Source organism: Erpetoichthys calabaricus, chromosome 16 (genome assembly GCF_900747795.2).
Source record: "Erpetoichthys calabaricus chromosome 16, fErpCal1.3, whole genome shotgun sequence".
NCBI lineage: Eukaryota > Metazoa > Chordata > Cladistia > Polypteriformes > Polypteridae > Erpetoichthys > Erpetoichthys calabaricus.
In genome coordinates this window covers 97,189,147-97,203,332 of record NC_041409.2, presented here as the reverse complement: position 1 = coordinate 97,203,332, position 14,186 = coordinate 97,189,147, and the positions used below count along the sequence as shown (strand labels likewise).

The following is a 14,186-nucleotide window of genomic DNA, read 5'->3' as shown; positions in this document are numbered from 1 at the left end:
AAGGCATTCATTTGATTCTTTCTGCAGTGTTTTTGTACAAGTTATGGAAAAACTTACCTGGAGCTAACCATTTCTGCACAAGAAGAGAAATTCCATTGTGGCTAAATGCCATTGTTAAAACACTAAACAGGATCCCCTCCAAAGTCCTTGTTCGGCACTCATCCAGTGGGGGTCCATGACTTGGCATTGTGTAGACCAACTGCAGTGGGATTCCACTGGCAAAATTAAGAGAACAGAAGCTGCCATCACATCTGTGCTCCTCATCATCCTCTGGAGTGCCAGGCTGCTCACAGCTACCGTGTTTGTTCCCCTCAGTTTACGCAGCCACTTTTCTGCCTTTTTAACACTCTTAGTAATTAAGTCTTTTTCTAACATTCTCAGAAAAATCAAAAAGAACCGTGCAGGGTTAGGACCCCTCACCTTCAATTCTTTGACATTTAAAAAGTTGACACATACAGGCAAAAAAAAAAAAAATGGCATCAACGGAGCGGTGAGAAGTAACTCTTTTAGAACAAAGTCAAGATGGCAGCAGCAAGTTGTTTTGAGAATTTCAAAGAGCTCTCAATTTCGTTAAGCATTTAGCTGCTGAACTGTTTAGTTTGTGCAGAGTGTCAAACAATACATGTGACACATCTGCTGTTGAGGCCTACACCTACGCTCATCAGCAGGCATCTCTCCTTCATCCACTGGGATGTTCACAGTCCAGTTGGCGTGGCCATTGCCAGATTTCTCAAACTGTGTAATGTGCCCATTGTTTGCATTGCCTATGAGGTGATCAGTCTGAAATCCATCAGACGGCAGCAATTCAGAGATCAAAGAAAGACGTGAGCATTCAGTCAGGGGCAAATGAGCAAACTTTCATCAAGGTGGAGGCCGCAACGTTCCTCTTGAATTCAAGACAAAGCTGGGTTTGATGCAATGGCATGCAGATCGCCACTGGCAGAGGTGATGTGGGAGTTTCCATTTTTTTCAGTCCTTCCTGTAGAGAAGACAGGAGATCAAAAATATTAATAGTTTAGACAAAAAAAAAAAAACTCCCCTGGCACACTGTTATGGGCAGCAGAGTTATGCTGGGTATCCTGTACTAGAAAACCAAGATCAGACTAGACTGGCAAGTATCCCAATACTAAGAGATGGTGTAAATACACAAGGAAAATGACAACAGTGGTAGCTAAATCGTTAATTTACACAGCATACACAGATCCATGGTTTGAAAATATAAAAATTAACTCTGCCCACCCATTGAGCACTATCACATGTCAAGGGTAGCTGCCCACCCTGCTGGACCCTAACCCCAGTTTTCCTCCCATAGGAATTTTGCTCTTCTTTAGAATCCACATGCAGTTTTCATATCTAATACATTATTAATTTATTTACCTATGAATAAATAAAGTGTCCTTTCTAAACACTCACGTACACCAAACAATAGAAACACACATCATAAACAAAACTAATACAAAATTTAAAATCGAGATTAATCAGACAATCACGCGATTAAAAATTTTGTTGCCCAGCACTAATTTTTATATTTCTACCCATCTATATAAGGGTAGTCAACCCAGTGATGTGCACAGCTAAAACATGGCCCCTGAAGCAGACCCAAGACTGAGAGCAAGAGGTAGCATAGAGAAGGATTTTGAGATGAACATGAGGAGTAAAATAATAAGGAGAACAGAAAGTTGTGGAAGTCTCTAAGAATGCAGCAATTGTATGGCCATGTTAGGAGAAGAGAGGACAACTATGTAGGCAAGAGGGTGACGACATTTGAAGCTGAAGGAAGGAGGACAGGGGCAGACCAAAGCAGAGGTGGACAGATTATGTCAGTAAAGATCGGAGGGGGAAAAGCATTGAAATGGAAGCAAGTGTGAAGACGTCTAGCAAAAATAGCAACCTAATATGAAAACTAGAATAGCAAATCAAGAAGTAGAAGTCAATCATGAATATTCTGGGTCTGAAAATGCACCGATTCACCACAATAAACTAAACTGCCAATGGGGCAGGCTACACTAACCAAAAATCTAAAACCTGTCTTCACTACTCTAGACAGAATTAGACACCAATGTGTAGTACAACTTAGAATTTTATGTTGTACCGATCCCCCAGATGATACCATATATATCTGTATAGAGAACGGGCTGACCAATGCTACTCCGACTGACTGCACAGCATAGATCTACACACACAGTTCAACAAATCCCAGTGAGCGATGCCTGCCACAATACTTAGCACGTAAGAAATGACCCCACAATGTACAGCACACCATCCAAAAAAAAAAAAGTTATAATGGAAATCAGACAGGAAAAATCCAGTAAGTAGAATGGATAAGCAAATTTGAAATGTGTTAAGACATGAACAATGTAGAACTCTTAGCAATGCGATGCTTTTCTTCCAAATAATAAACTGTAACAGTTCACCCTACCAGTAGGGATTACGAAGGCAACCTTCTTTCCAAAAGATCTAAATCTTGAAACACTACACCTTAGCCATCTTAAGGGAGGCCATCTTCTTCTAGATCTGTCAAACTGTCAACCACTTTTCCAAAAAACTCCTCTCTTTTCCTACCACCACTGGCATCACTTCTGTTTTGCCTCCCTTTACTGCCAAAGCAGGTCCTAATTGGTCCTTTCTGCGTCATAATCCCCCAATGCCGACATTGTAAGACTTGTTCCTGCTCGGAGATTCAGTCAGACGATCAAACACTCAACAAAAGAAAACCACAGGCGCAGCCAAACAACAAAACTAACCCTACTCATGATCAAGACTACAACGTATCCACATTCTGGAAACTAATGGCATTTCAGTTTAGGTGCATTAAGGATTAAATTAGCATTTAGGTACACAATAAAAAAAAAAAAAATAAAAAAATAATGGAGGGAGCTTCGTGGTGCAGGTTTGCTTAGGACACTTGAACAGCCAGCCAACCTCACAAATAAAAGGCTACCAGGTGTGCAGCCAACCAGGACACAGATGAGATCAAATCTAAAAAAAAACAAAACTCATCATCTGATCAACACTGTAAATGATGCTGCTTATTTTATTGCAATCTGCTTTCTTTTAATAAAACTGAGCTTTTCTAATTCCGCTTTGATACTTTTTGGTGTGGCCATAATCTGGGGCTGCAAACAATCACAGTGGTGTTTTAGGTGGTCAGTGACTGGAAGAAACTGTGTGTGCTACTCAAGGTATTAAAGTGAACCAATCACAGCGGGCCAATAACCTGCAACTCAGTCAACCAAAAAAAAAAAAAAATAAATCATTTAAACTGAAACAATCATCTCTAAAATCCAAACGTCTTTCCAAACTGAGGGATGGCATATTTATTATTTCTCCCTTCAGTAACTCTGATATGTTTCCAGCTTACAAAAATCATGAAGAAAAAAAAAATTAACAGTTAAAACTTCCCACCACCAGATGGCAACACAACAGCCTTGATCTCCTCAGCTGTACGAGGTTACGTTTAGCACTTTGTTTTATTTTGCCCGCTTCCCAGTGACCCCACACTTTTAAATTTAACCTGAGACTGCATTCAGACTGGTTTTTATATAAACATTTGGGTGGCATACGAGAACCACCAGAAATAAAGCCTACTGAATCAGGCACTTCATACCAACAGATTTTACCTTTTCACAAAGCATGTCACCTGCATTTCAAATATATTCAACAAAAAAAGAAATCAAATTCCCAATTTTATTAATTGCAACTTTACTACTCTTTTTGCTCCCTTGCGAGTTCACAGCGATATTGTCAGCGAGTGGATTATAAAGAAGAGACTATGCGTGAGAACTTAGACAGTAGGGTTTTGCAGTATACACCAGTACTAGAAAAGTACCCAATTAGAAAACAATGGTACGGTACCAGTATTTTGGGTACCGGAAGTAAAACAGCAATTTTCCTCTCAATCCTCCGCCATCTTCACACTCACTGCTACGGTTGTGGATAAACCTACACTCTTCAATGCGATTGGACCTTTTACTTCAACACAGCAATAAACCTCACCTTGAACACCAGCAAGACCGAAGAGGTGATTGTGGACTATAGAAGGTCCAGAAGAACAGAACATGTTCCTATATTTATACATGAGGCGGCTGTAATGTGTGTGGACAATATCAAGTTTCTGGGTATCCACATCACATCAGATCTGACCTGGTCTTTGAACACATTTCACCTGGTACAGGCAGCCCAACAAAGACTCTTCTTCCTCAGGAAGATGAGATGTGCTGGATTCTCCTCTCGGTTGCTCACAAACTTCTGCAGATCAGCTATAGAAAGCATTCTCTGTCACAGTATGACCGTGTGGTACAGCCGAGCACAGCACAGGTGGTGAGAAGAAGCACAGGGGCTTGTGAGAAGTTCTCTCCTAGACCTGGACTCTGTATATACTGGAAGGGTGCAGAAGAGGGCCAAATGTATAGCTGCGGCATCTCAACCATCCGGGAAATGGACTGTTTGTACCACTGCCTTTGGGAAAGTGGTACAGAAACACAAAAACACGTACCAGCAGACAAACACAGCTTTTTCCCCAGAGCTGTGAAGTCCATCTACCCCTAACCTGCCCCCCTGTAGACGTGCACACACACTTTCCCCCGTAATCCTCCCCTGCAGACCCATGCACACAGATCACTGGTCTCTGCAGGCGTACTACCTCAGGAAAAGTCTGGACTTGAAGTTTTATTGCTGCCGTCTTTTATACTTGTGTTTATTATTTCGAGTGTATTGTGTATTTTAAAGTATTCTGCCTTGCAGCAGAGTCCTAACAACAAAAAAATTGTTAAGTGTATGCATAATGACAGAATTCTTTCCACGTCTCTCTTGATGGTGGCACCCCGCTTTGAGCTGCAGCCAGTGATGATCTTCATCCCATCCCACACTTCCTTCAGGCTGTTAATCTGCAACTTCTGCTCCAGCTTTCTCCTGTACTGCTCCTTCACCGCCCTGAGCTGGACTCGGAGTTCCTTCTGGACGCCCTTGAGCTCATGCTGATTACCACCTTTAAAAGCCCTTTTCTTCTGGTTCAAAAGGCCCTTGATGTCACTCGCAATCCATGGCTTGTTGTTAGCATAGCAGCGTACTGGTCTTACTGGAACTACAATGTCCATACAGAAGTTGATATAGTCAGTGCAGTCAACAACCTCCTCAATGTTCTCACTATGTGATCCCTGCAGGATATCCCAGTCCATAGGGGGGGGGGTAAATGTTACAGTTATACAAAGTTACTGTCTGTCTGTATACCTGCATTATTATCACTCTTTAATATTTTCTTTATCACTATGCTGCTGCTGGAGTATGTGAATTCCCCCTCGGGATTAATAAAGTATCTATCCAGTCTCTGAGAGCCTGCTCTGCCTCAGGGGACGACTTTCTGAATGAGCGTGTGGTTGTAGGTAGCTCTCTCACTCTTGGTTTGTAGTGAGGCTGAAGCAGAACCAGGTTATGATCTGCTTTCCCAAGCGCAGGCAGCAGGGTGGCGCTGTATGTGTCTTTAACGTTTGCATACAGTAGGTCAACAGTCCTATTTCCCCGGGTGTTACAATCCACATACTGGGAGAAGGCAGGTAAGATTTGTACAGCGTTACATGGTTGAAGTCTCCAGCGATTAGCACAAGCACCTCAGGGTGCTGCCTTTGTAGTTTAGCAACAGTGGAATGGATGACGTCACCCGCTATCTCCACATCCACCCGAGGAGGGATGTAAACAATAACATGTCCAAACTCTTTGGGCAAGTAATAGGGACGCAGACTTGCGGCCAACAGTTCGATGTCCCTGCTATATACACACACACACACATACACGGTAATGATGATACACTTCCCGTGAAATCTCACCCAGCTCAGTCACTTCAGTCATCCATACTGCAGTTGTGATTTTTGTTTAGTGGCGAGAATGTCCAAGAAAAACAAAACGTCTCTACAGCTGAACACTTTTGTATACATTTATGTTGAGCTTCCAGTAAGTATAACAACGTATTTAGTTCTGATATATTTCCCTCCGATGCGGAAACCCAATCTAAATGGATCATCATCATCCAGAGAGTGTGTTTTACGGTTAGTCCCCATACCCAAGCTTGTAGCCAAAATTTAAAAAAAAAAAAAAAGGATTTTCGAGAGCCAGGGTCTGAGACAGGGCAGCAAGTGTTAAAGAAGGGAGGAGTTCCTGTATTGTATGAGTTGAACGATTTCCCTGTTCCACTTTCAAGAGTAGAGGGTTGGGAGAGGAGAAAGCGACCAACAGAGGATGACAAAATCCTCGAGTACCACGACTACACTTTGTTTCTGGATCCAGCAGTTTTCATCAAGTGCTAGGTCGACATGTCTGTCAGAGAGGAGATCCACCAGCCGAGGAAACAAATTTAGACCCTTACAATGAAGCTGTTTGGCATTCACCATTTTGCTGACTCGGAAGACATGTTTGCTTTTTAATAAGGAAAAATGTCCAGCAGATTCATGTTATTATGTATTGTAGCATCAGCGCTGAGCACCACAATGGATGGATTTTCTGTTCTTTACATGCTTGCAATCCTTAAAAGGACTTCGCCTTTGGCCACACTAACTGGAAAAAGCACAGGCAGATGTGCAATGTTGCCATTTTTATAGGCGTTCCTGCTATTGATGTCATGCCAGCTCCATCTTTTGTGACTCATCTTTGGCTGATAGAACTTGTCCAGCGCCACTGCAGTATTAAGCTTATATACATATTCACTAGCCCCTGAATAAAGTTTAATGACTGACTATTGAAATTCTGGTTTTCTAAAGAAGCCTAATGTAATCACATATTTGTCCCATGCAAATTCACAATAGACAAGTTTTTAAAAACGTCAGGATTTTACCTTCATAATTGTGGATGTAGCTTGAGACATACTGTATAGTTTGAAGCCCTTCTCCTTTTTAGCTCCTGACGTTTAGCACAATGTTTGAAAAATGTGACTTCATTTACTATATTATAGTCTGGGCACGTTTTGAAGCAATCAGCCACAACACAGCCGGCCAATCTTTATTCACAAAACTCTTGCATATTAAAAAAAACTCACTAAAACTTTTGCAAGTCCATAAACTACCAGTACCTACCACACTTGTAGCCATATTGGTAAGGAAATATGACATAGTATGGTAAGTTACCACAGTTTACCCCAGTGAACTGATCAAACTCTTGTTTTTTTGGGTGGACTCTGCTAGTGCTTCAGTCAATGAGAATGAACGCAGCAGTAAAATGTCAGAAGCTGCGTCTACAAGGATTTTAGAGAAAGTACGCCCTGCCAAAGTCAGCTAAAAAATAAAAACATTTAACTCCTTTAAAAAGGGGGAAAAAAAAGTCATATGGCACTAATTGTCAATTACAAAGCTGTTTATAAACTTTTTCATGCAATAAGCACAAGTAGTAAGCTGCACTGCTCGTGTGCCAGTGTAAAAAGGGAGGGGAAAAAAACACCCACTACACTGACATACAATACACAAAAATGACAGTTGAAGTTAAAAATAAATCAATTCCTAGGATATTTGAACATTAAATCTTTTATGACAACGCCCATTTGACATTAAGATGCAAATATTTAGGCTGAAATCATGTGGGTCTTTCACAAGTCGCCTTACTATTTCATATAGTGTGCCACACATGTATGTTTGCAGGATCTCCGGAAAGGCTCAGTCGAGGTACAGTATGTGATAGCCTGTTGGAATGAGAGGGCTGCTGAGCTGTTTTGCTTTAATAATAATAATTCTTTATTTGTCACATACATAGTTATACAGGGCAACACACAGTGAAATGCATCTTTTCGCATACCCCTTGGGGTCAGAGCACAGGGTCAGCCATTGTACAGCGCCCCTGGAGCAATTGAAGGTTAAGGGCCTTGCTCAAGGGCCCAGCAATCGCATCGCCTAAAGGTGTGGTTTTGTTTTGGACTAATCATTAAACAGGACGACTCAACTGGTTTCCGAAATTTTCCTCTGTTGCTCGGACCTATCATTCCTGCAGTGATTTGTAAGAGGGCATGATATAAGCTTTATGTCAAGGTAGAGACAGAGGGAAAAAAACCAAACAAGACTGATTAAAATATATTGATAGTTATATTATTGCCGAGGCATACATCAAGGTGTAACTAACAGCATACAGAAAAATAAAAATAGCGCAATAACCTGTGTCGGCAATCACAGGCTCTTGTAGCTTGAGGTGAACTTCACAGATGTCGTTCTAAAATGCACCATTGTTTGGAGACGGCAGGCCACTCATCACCAAGCCCAAACAGACAATGTTATCTTACAGCACTCTGATAAACAGGCCAACATTTATTTACAGACACGATTAACAGGTTTTTACAGTATCTTCCCCTACATGCAAAACAGTGTGAATTTAAAAATGGCAATACGCTGGTTAACCAATCCTCTAAGAACAAAGCTTCTTTACAACAAAGTTGCCACAAATGGCACTTCAGTAAAACTATACACTCAACTGTCTCTCTGCTACACTACGGAGGTCGTCACTGTGCATCTTACTATCACAGAATAGTCATCTTTCCTAACATCACCCTCTACCGCAGTATTTCTTAACTTGTGTGTCTCTGGTCACCCTAAAGGGTCATCAGCTTAAGTTGAGAAAAAAAAAATAAAGTCAGCCATAAATTAAACGATTTATGGGGCTACCGAGTGCAGATTTCAGTTCTATATTCAAAGGAAATTTTGCATCTGCACACTGGGGAATTAAAAATGACTGACTTAAGTGCAGTCACGAGCAGATGACAACCTGTTTTACAGTGCAAGCTTCATTAAGAAGGCCAACAAACAAGGAGAAGTTCCTCAACTGCTACCATAGCAACCCCTAATAATAATAATTCTTTGCATTTATATAGCGCTTTTCTCACTACTCAAAGCGCTCAGCATTTGCAGGTTAAGGACCTTGCTGAAGGGCCCAGCAGACCAGAGTCCCTATTGGCATTTACGGGATTCGAACCGGCAACCTTGCGATTGCCAGTGCAGATCCCTAGCCTTAGAGCCCTACTCAAACTCTTCCAATTCTATATCGACCTCGGAAGATTCATACCGAGGAAATAGAACCCCAATTTTCTGAGGCACAAATTTACTTTTACTGTGAAGCGTGGAGAGTAGCAGCCATGTGCTACTACGAAACAAAAGCACAAAACCATCGGCTTCAAAAGGCACTTGGAAACCAAGCTTGCTACTTACAGAAGTTAACTGACTTTTTTGAATAAAAATCTTGCAGCTTCACAAAAATCATTCTAGCTTGCTTGTTCAACAAGCCAGCAGGCACTCGGGGCATTGCCTTGTTATCAAATAGCACAAGAAAAGAAATCTCAGTGCTGTAGAACAGCTCGTCTTGTGCAAGATATATGCACCAAAATTCCTGATGGCAAAAGTTAACTTATTCTGCTCTGCACTTAGCCGGATTTCAACAGACTTATGAAAAATCAGTCACTCTCATGTTACCAATTAAAAAGGGGCACTAAATTACACTTAGTATTAAATATTGTGTCAAGTTATTTGTGGACAAGTAATGTGCATAGTTCATGTATTATGTGCACGGTCTTTAAACGTTAAATATGTGCTTACTGTGATCTGTTAACGTGTGCTACTTGCAGGAACTGTCGGCTAGTTTACTTTAAAACTACTGCTAATAAACACAAACATGGAAACTTGAACTTTAAGGCCAAAAAGTTTTACAACTCCTGCTCTACAGCATACATATTATACACAAGTGTAGAAGGTATTTCATACAGATCGAACTTCGTTTAATATATTTTTGTAAAACATAATTTGCCCAGTTTGCCACACAAAATGAACATGTCAGATAAGAAATGCCACAGAACAGAATCATTATAGTTAACACTTGATAAAAAGGGAACAAAGCATTCTTTTGTTAAATATTCAATTATTTCAAAAGGTCCAGTAAGAGACATTATAAATCACTAAGGGTTCAATATAAAAAATAAAAAATATAAACCAAAAAACAGAAGTCTGCTGAACAGTGCAGTGCGTCACTTTCCTTAAGCTAATAAAATAGACGATTTATTGAAACGCACTGTACGCCTCTTGGCTCATAAAGTAACTGTGCTCATTTTCTAAAACTGCATTTGTCTGAAATTCGTGAGGCTGAGGGACGTGTGTCAGAATTGGTGGTGTGTAACACTGGAGCACCTCAGGGAACCATCCTGTTTACCTTCGACACAACAGCACAATACCAGCAAGCACTTGACATCTACAGAAACTTTCAGACGACTCCTCCATCACAGGCTGCATTAATAATGGAGAGGAGTCAGAGTACAAGATGGTTGTGGAGGTCTTCGTCTTGTGGCAGAGGGATGACAACCTGCAACTCAACATCAGCAAAACAGAGAGCTGGTGGATTTCCAGCATGCCAAGGAGCCACCAAGATCAGTCATCATTCAGGGGGGAGACAGGGGAGTGGTGTAGAGTACCTGGGGGCCCATATAAACAACAAACTGAGCGGGTCTGACAACACAGGGGCATAGGACAAGAAGGCGTTGAGGAGACTGTACCTGCTAAGGGGACTCGGGTCTTTTGATGTATGCAGCAAGCTGCTGGAAATGTTCTGCCAGTGTGTTGATCTATGTTGCGGTCTCCTGGGGCAGCAACCTTAGCTCAAGAGATACACAATGCCTAAAACTTCTCAGGTGGTCCTGCTCACAGGGCAACAGTGGACATATGGATCTGTCGTGGAAAAGAGGATGGTGGTGGAAAAAGTGTATGGCATCATGGAAAATCCCTTCCATTCTCTCCAGGAGGAGCTCTTTTGTGGTACTTTTAGCCACATGCACATTCCACCACGATGTGTTCAAGTGCCAAGGAGCACCTCTGGGGGTTCTTTTCTGTCTACTGCTACCAGGCAATTCAATACTTCCTCCAAACGTACTCTAAGTTCATTCTTAACTATATGCATGGTATACATATATTTATTGATCAATTGATTGATTGTATTTGTCATGTGAATTTGTATCCTTGTTTCTGCTGCTGTATACATTGAAATTTCCTGTTTTATAGACCTAATCTAATGTAATCATGGATTACTAAAACCACCGTTAGCCCGACAACTATGTCCACAGCATAATCAAAAGTAATTCTTTGAATCAAGGATATTTTTCTTAAAACATATACTTTTAAAAAATACTGGACCACCATAAGTGTGTAAATGCAAAACTACTTCAGATCAGCTGCAAAATGAACAGGCAGTTTGTGATTTAGGAGGTTCCAAGCATTCTGGCAGGAGGAAGGGGACTTTTCTCACTGGCTTCTTTGTACGCCAAAGCAACATGTGCTGCCCTGAAACTTAAAATGTTGTGCCCTCTTTAGAAGAAACAAAAAGTAAGCTACCAGCAACTGCTTTATCAAAAAACACATTTTTAATTTTCATCCGTTTTGATTTTATTTTGGCAAGTCTGAGTACACAGTTTTAGTAAGACAAACTTAAGACAGAACTTTATTTGTACCCAGGGGGAAATTGGTTTTCTAATTTGTTCAGTTTGTCACTCTGCTTTTAGTTTCTATTCTGAACAAACAAAACCTTCCATCAATTTAATGACAGTTGCAGGTAGTGGTAACCATCTTGGTAACATCTGAAGTGGCACAAAGCCAACTGGTCGGTTTCCTTTTGTAGTACGCCATCTAACCAAGTAAATCATAAGCCAACATCTTCTCAGATACACCGACATCTCTTTATACTGTCAGCACGAGCCTCAAGGGAGTTCAGTCTTAGAGAGTTTGTTTTGTGCTTCCAGAGGCTAATGAAGGTAAAAAGGAAAAATAAAATGAATGTAAGGTAGAATAATTCCCCCAGTGTTCAACTGGCCTTTCTACAGAAGACTATGGTAAACATTACTTAGGGGTTCTTCTGGTGGTCATGCAGCACTGCTCCTTTTACTTTTTGCTAAAGGCCATGTCACATTGATTTTTTTTTTTTTTTTTTTTTTAAGACTTCATTTCATTAATCTTAGGTATTCCGACACACCCAGCCAATACTTTGGAAATATGAAAGCATGCTGGATCATTACACACTTGTCTAATCGAAGTATAAGGCGCACGGGTAAAACGCGTGGTGAAAGAAATCTCTCAGTCCAAAAGTTTGTTTTACAAATATGTCGTTAAAGTTAAAAGCAAATAATCCACACAACAAAAAAGTAGTTACACACGTAGAATAAAAGGCAAAAAAAAAAAAAGGAAAAATGTATCTTCTCTATTTCTGTACTTAAAAGTTCTTTACTTCTTCTATACTTAAGGATTCTTAACTTATTATATACTTAAAGATTCTTAGCTTCTTCTTCTGTACACTATCTATAACTGTAAACTTTTGCACTTAAATAAGCGCATCTTCTTAAGAATTACTTCACACACTCAAAAGGCCCGTAGGCACAGGCACAGTTTAAAACCTTGTGCCCTCTACGCCTTACACATGGCAAGGCTGGTCACTAACTGAGAATAATGTTTAGTCAGAGCGGTTAGAAATGGCAAGAATATACCAATTCAGTTCTACTTATGGTGGTTATAGGAACCTCCCATAGATTATGCATTGTCATCTTAGTAAAATATTTATAAATTTTATATAACTAGGAAATGGCTTTTACAGTGAATATGACTTAAGGATACACGAGCTATTAAAAAGAATTTAATATGGATTTTATACAAAACAGCATTCATTACATTGTCTCACTTAAGCAAAAGAAACGATGTGTCTGGGTGCTAACACTATACTGTTATTAACATTTTAACCTCCTTACCATTACATTTTTTCTCAAGAAAGGAAAAAAAAAAAACCAACACCCATGGTAAAAAGTGTTGCATTTTTTGACTTACATTTTTATTAAAGCTCATCATTCCACTGTAAAACACTAAAAGTACAAAGTCAGAAGTGTAATAAGTATAATGATCCAAACAATATGACCAGCACACTTTATGTGCGAGTGATGCTAGTGTATCTGAAGACAGATTCACCTTGTCATCACTGCTGAAGAAGAAGCGTTTCTTAGATGTTATGAGGATAGAAGACTTGTCCACACCATTGCCTGGGCCCCAATGATTACCCAAGACATGCCTACACTGTTGCCTGAGTAATGCACAGCACAAATGCTGTTGGCACTTTAACAGCTCCAGTAATCCTTGTGTAACAACTACACCGTTGCCCAAGTGTCTCTCGGGACTGATACTTTTAGTACTTTGACAGCCCGAGTGATGCTCAGGTCTCACGCTAAGGAGGCTAAACTCCTCAGTAACTGGGTGTGGGGTCTTTTTGTAAGAAGTTTCTTGATGTACTCCCTTATAGGCTGAAGATCAACACCAATTTCAATTAAAATTGGAGTTTTACTTGCATTGTAAAGTTTTCATCACTTTGTGTAAACCAAGAACCAACTTCATGCCCACACACAGCATCAAAAATACATTTGTACTGATCAATTAAAAGCAGTGGAAACTCAATACAAACAATAAGACAAAACCTATTTTACTGGGAAATATCCTGGCACAAATTTTGCTATATTAAATACATCACTTGGCACTTTTGTGTTTGTTGGGAATGTCAGCTTGGTTTGTCCCTTTATAGAAGTGCATGAATGAGGGGCCCAACTTGTGAATTTTAAACAGACATCACAAAAAGTGAATGACAATGAAAACTGGTTTTCCTATTATGTTATTGGGAGAGCTTTTTACTGCTAGTGATGCTTTTTTAGCTGCCTTCAATATTCTACGCACAGCTTTCAGGATATTCGGTCATTCACATTCTCTTTAAAAGGCAGTACTGGCAAATGGCAAAAACTAATAGAAAAAAAAAAATTGCAAACCAAAAAATAAAGATTCACACAATAACTTAATAAATAAAAAGTTTAAAAACTAAAGTTTAGTTTTACATCTTAATCCTTTGTTTGCATACACTGAAAGCACTAAAATTACATCCTGTGCCACAAAACAGGGCTGTGGGATCAGATGGAGTCAGAAGCAATTACTTGGTTCATGTTTGGGGATGGGAAATGTACAACTCAGACTAAATTTAAGTGGTAAAATAGCATGCTAAAATTTCCAAATTCACATAGACTGATTCAATTATATTATTTTTTCTTCTAGACTTTGGATAAAAACATGCCTTTTTAAATTTTCAAGTTGAAGTTACTCCATGTTTGAAGACCATAACATCGCTACAGCGTTTAAACTGAACATTTACAGGTTAGACTCCTATTAAGT

At 40.0% G+C, this 14,186-nt stretch overlaps 1 long non-coding RNA gene across 1 annotated transcript in view; it reads right to left on the bottom strand.

Annotated features, from left to right (window-relative positions):
- Positions 1 to 11: 11 nt before the first annotated feature.
- The window catches only part of LOC114666396 (uncharacterized), a 43,470-nt gene continuing 29,295 nt past the window's right edge, over positions 12 to 14,186 (bottom strand). The window contains exon 3 of the long non-coding RNA XR_003718580.2: positions 12 to 979. This is a non-coding gene — a long non-coding RNA (uncharacterized LOC114666396). The remainder of the gene's footprint in view (positions 980 to 14,186) is intronic.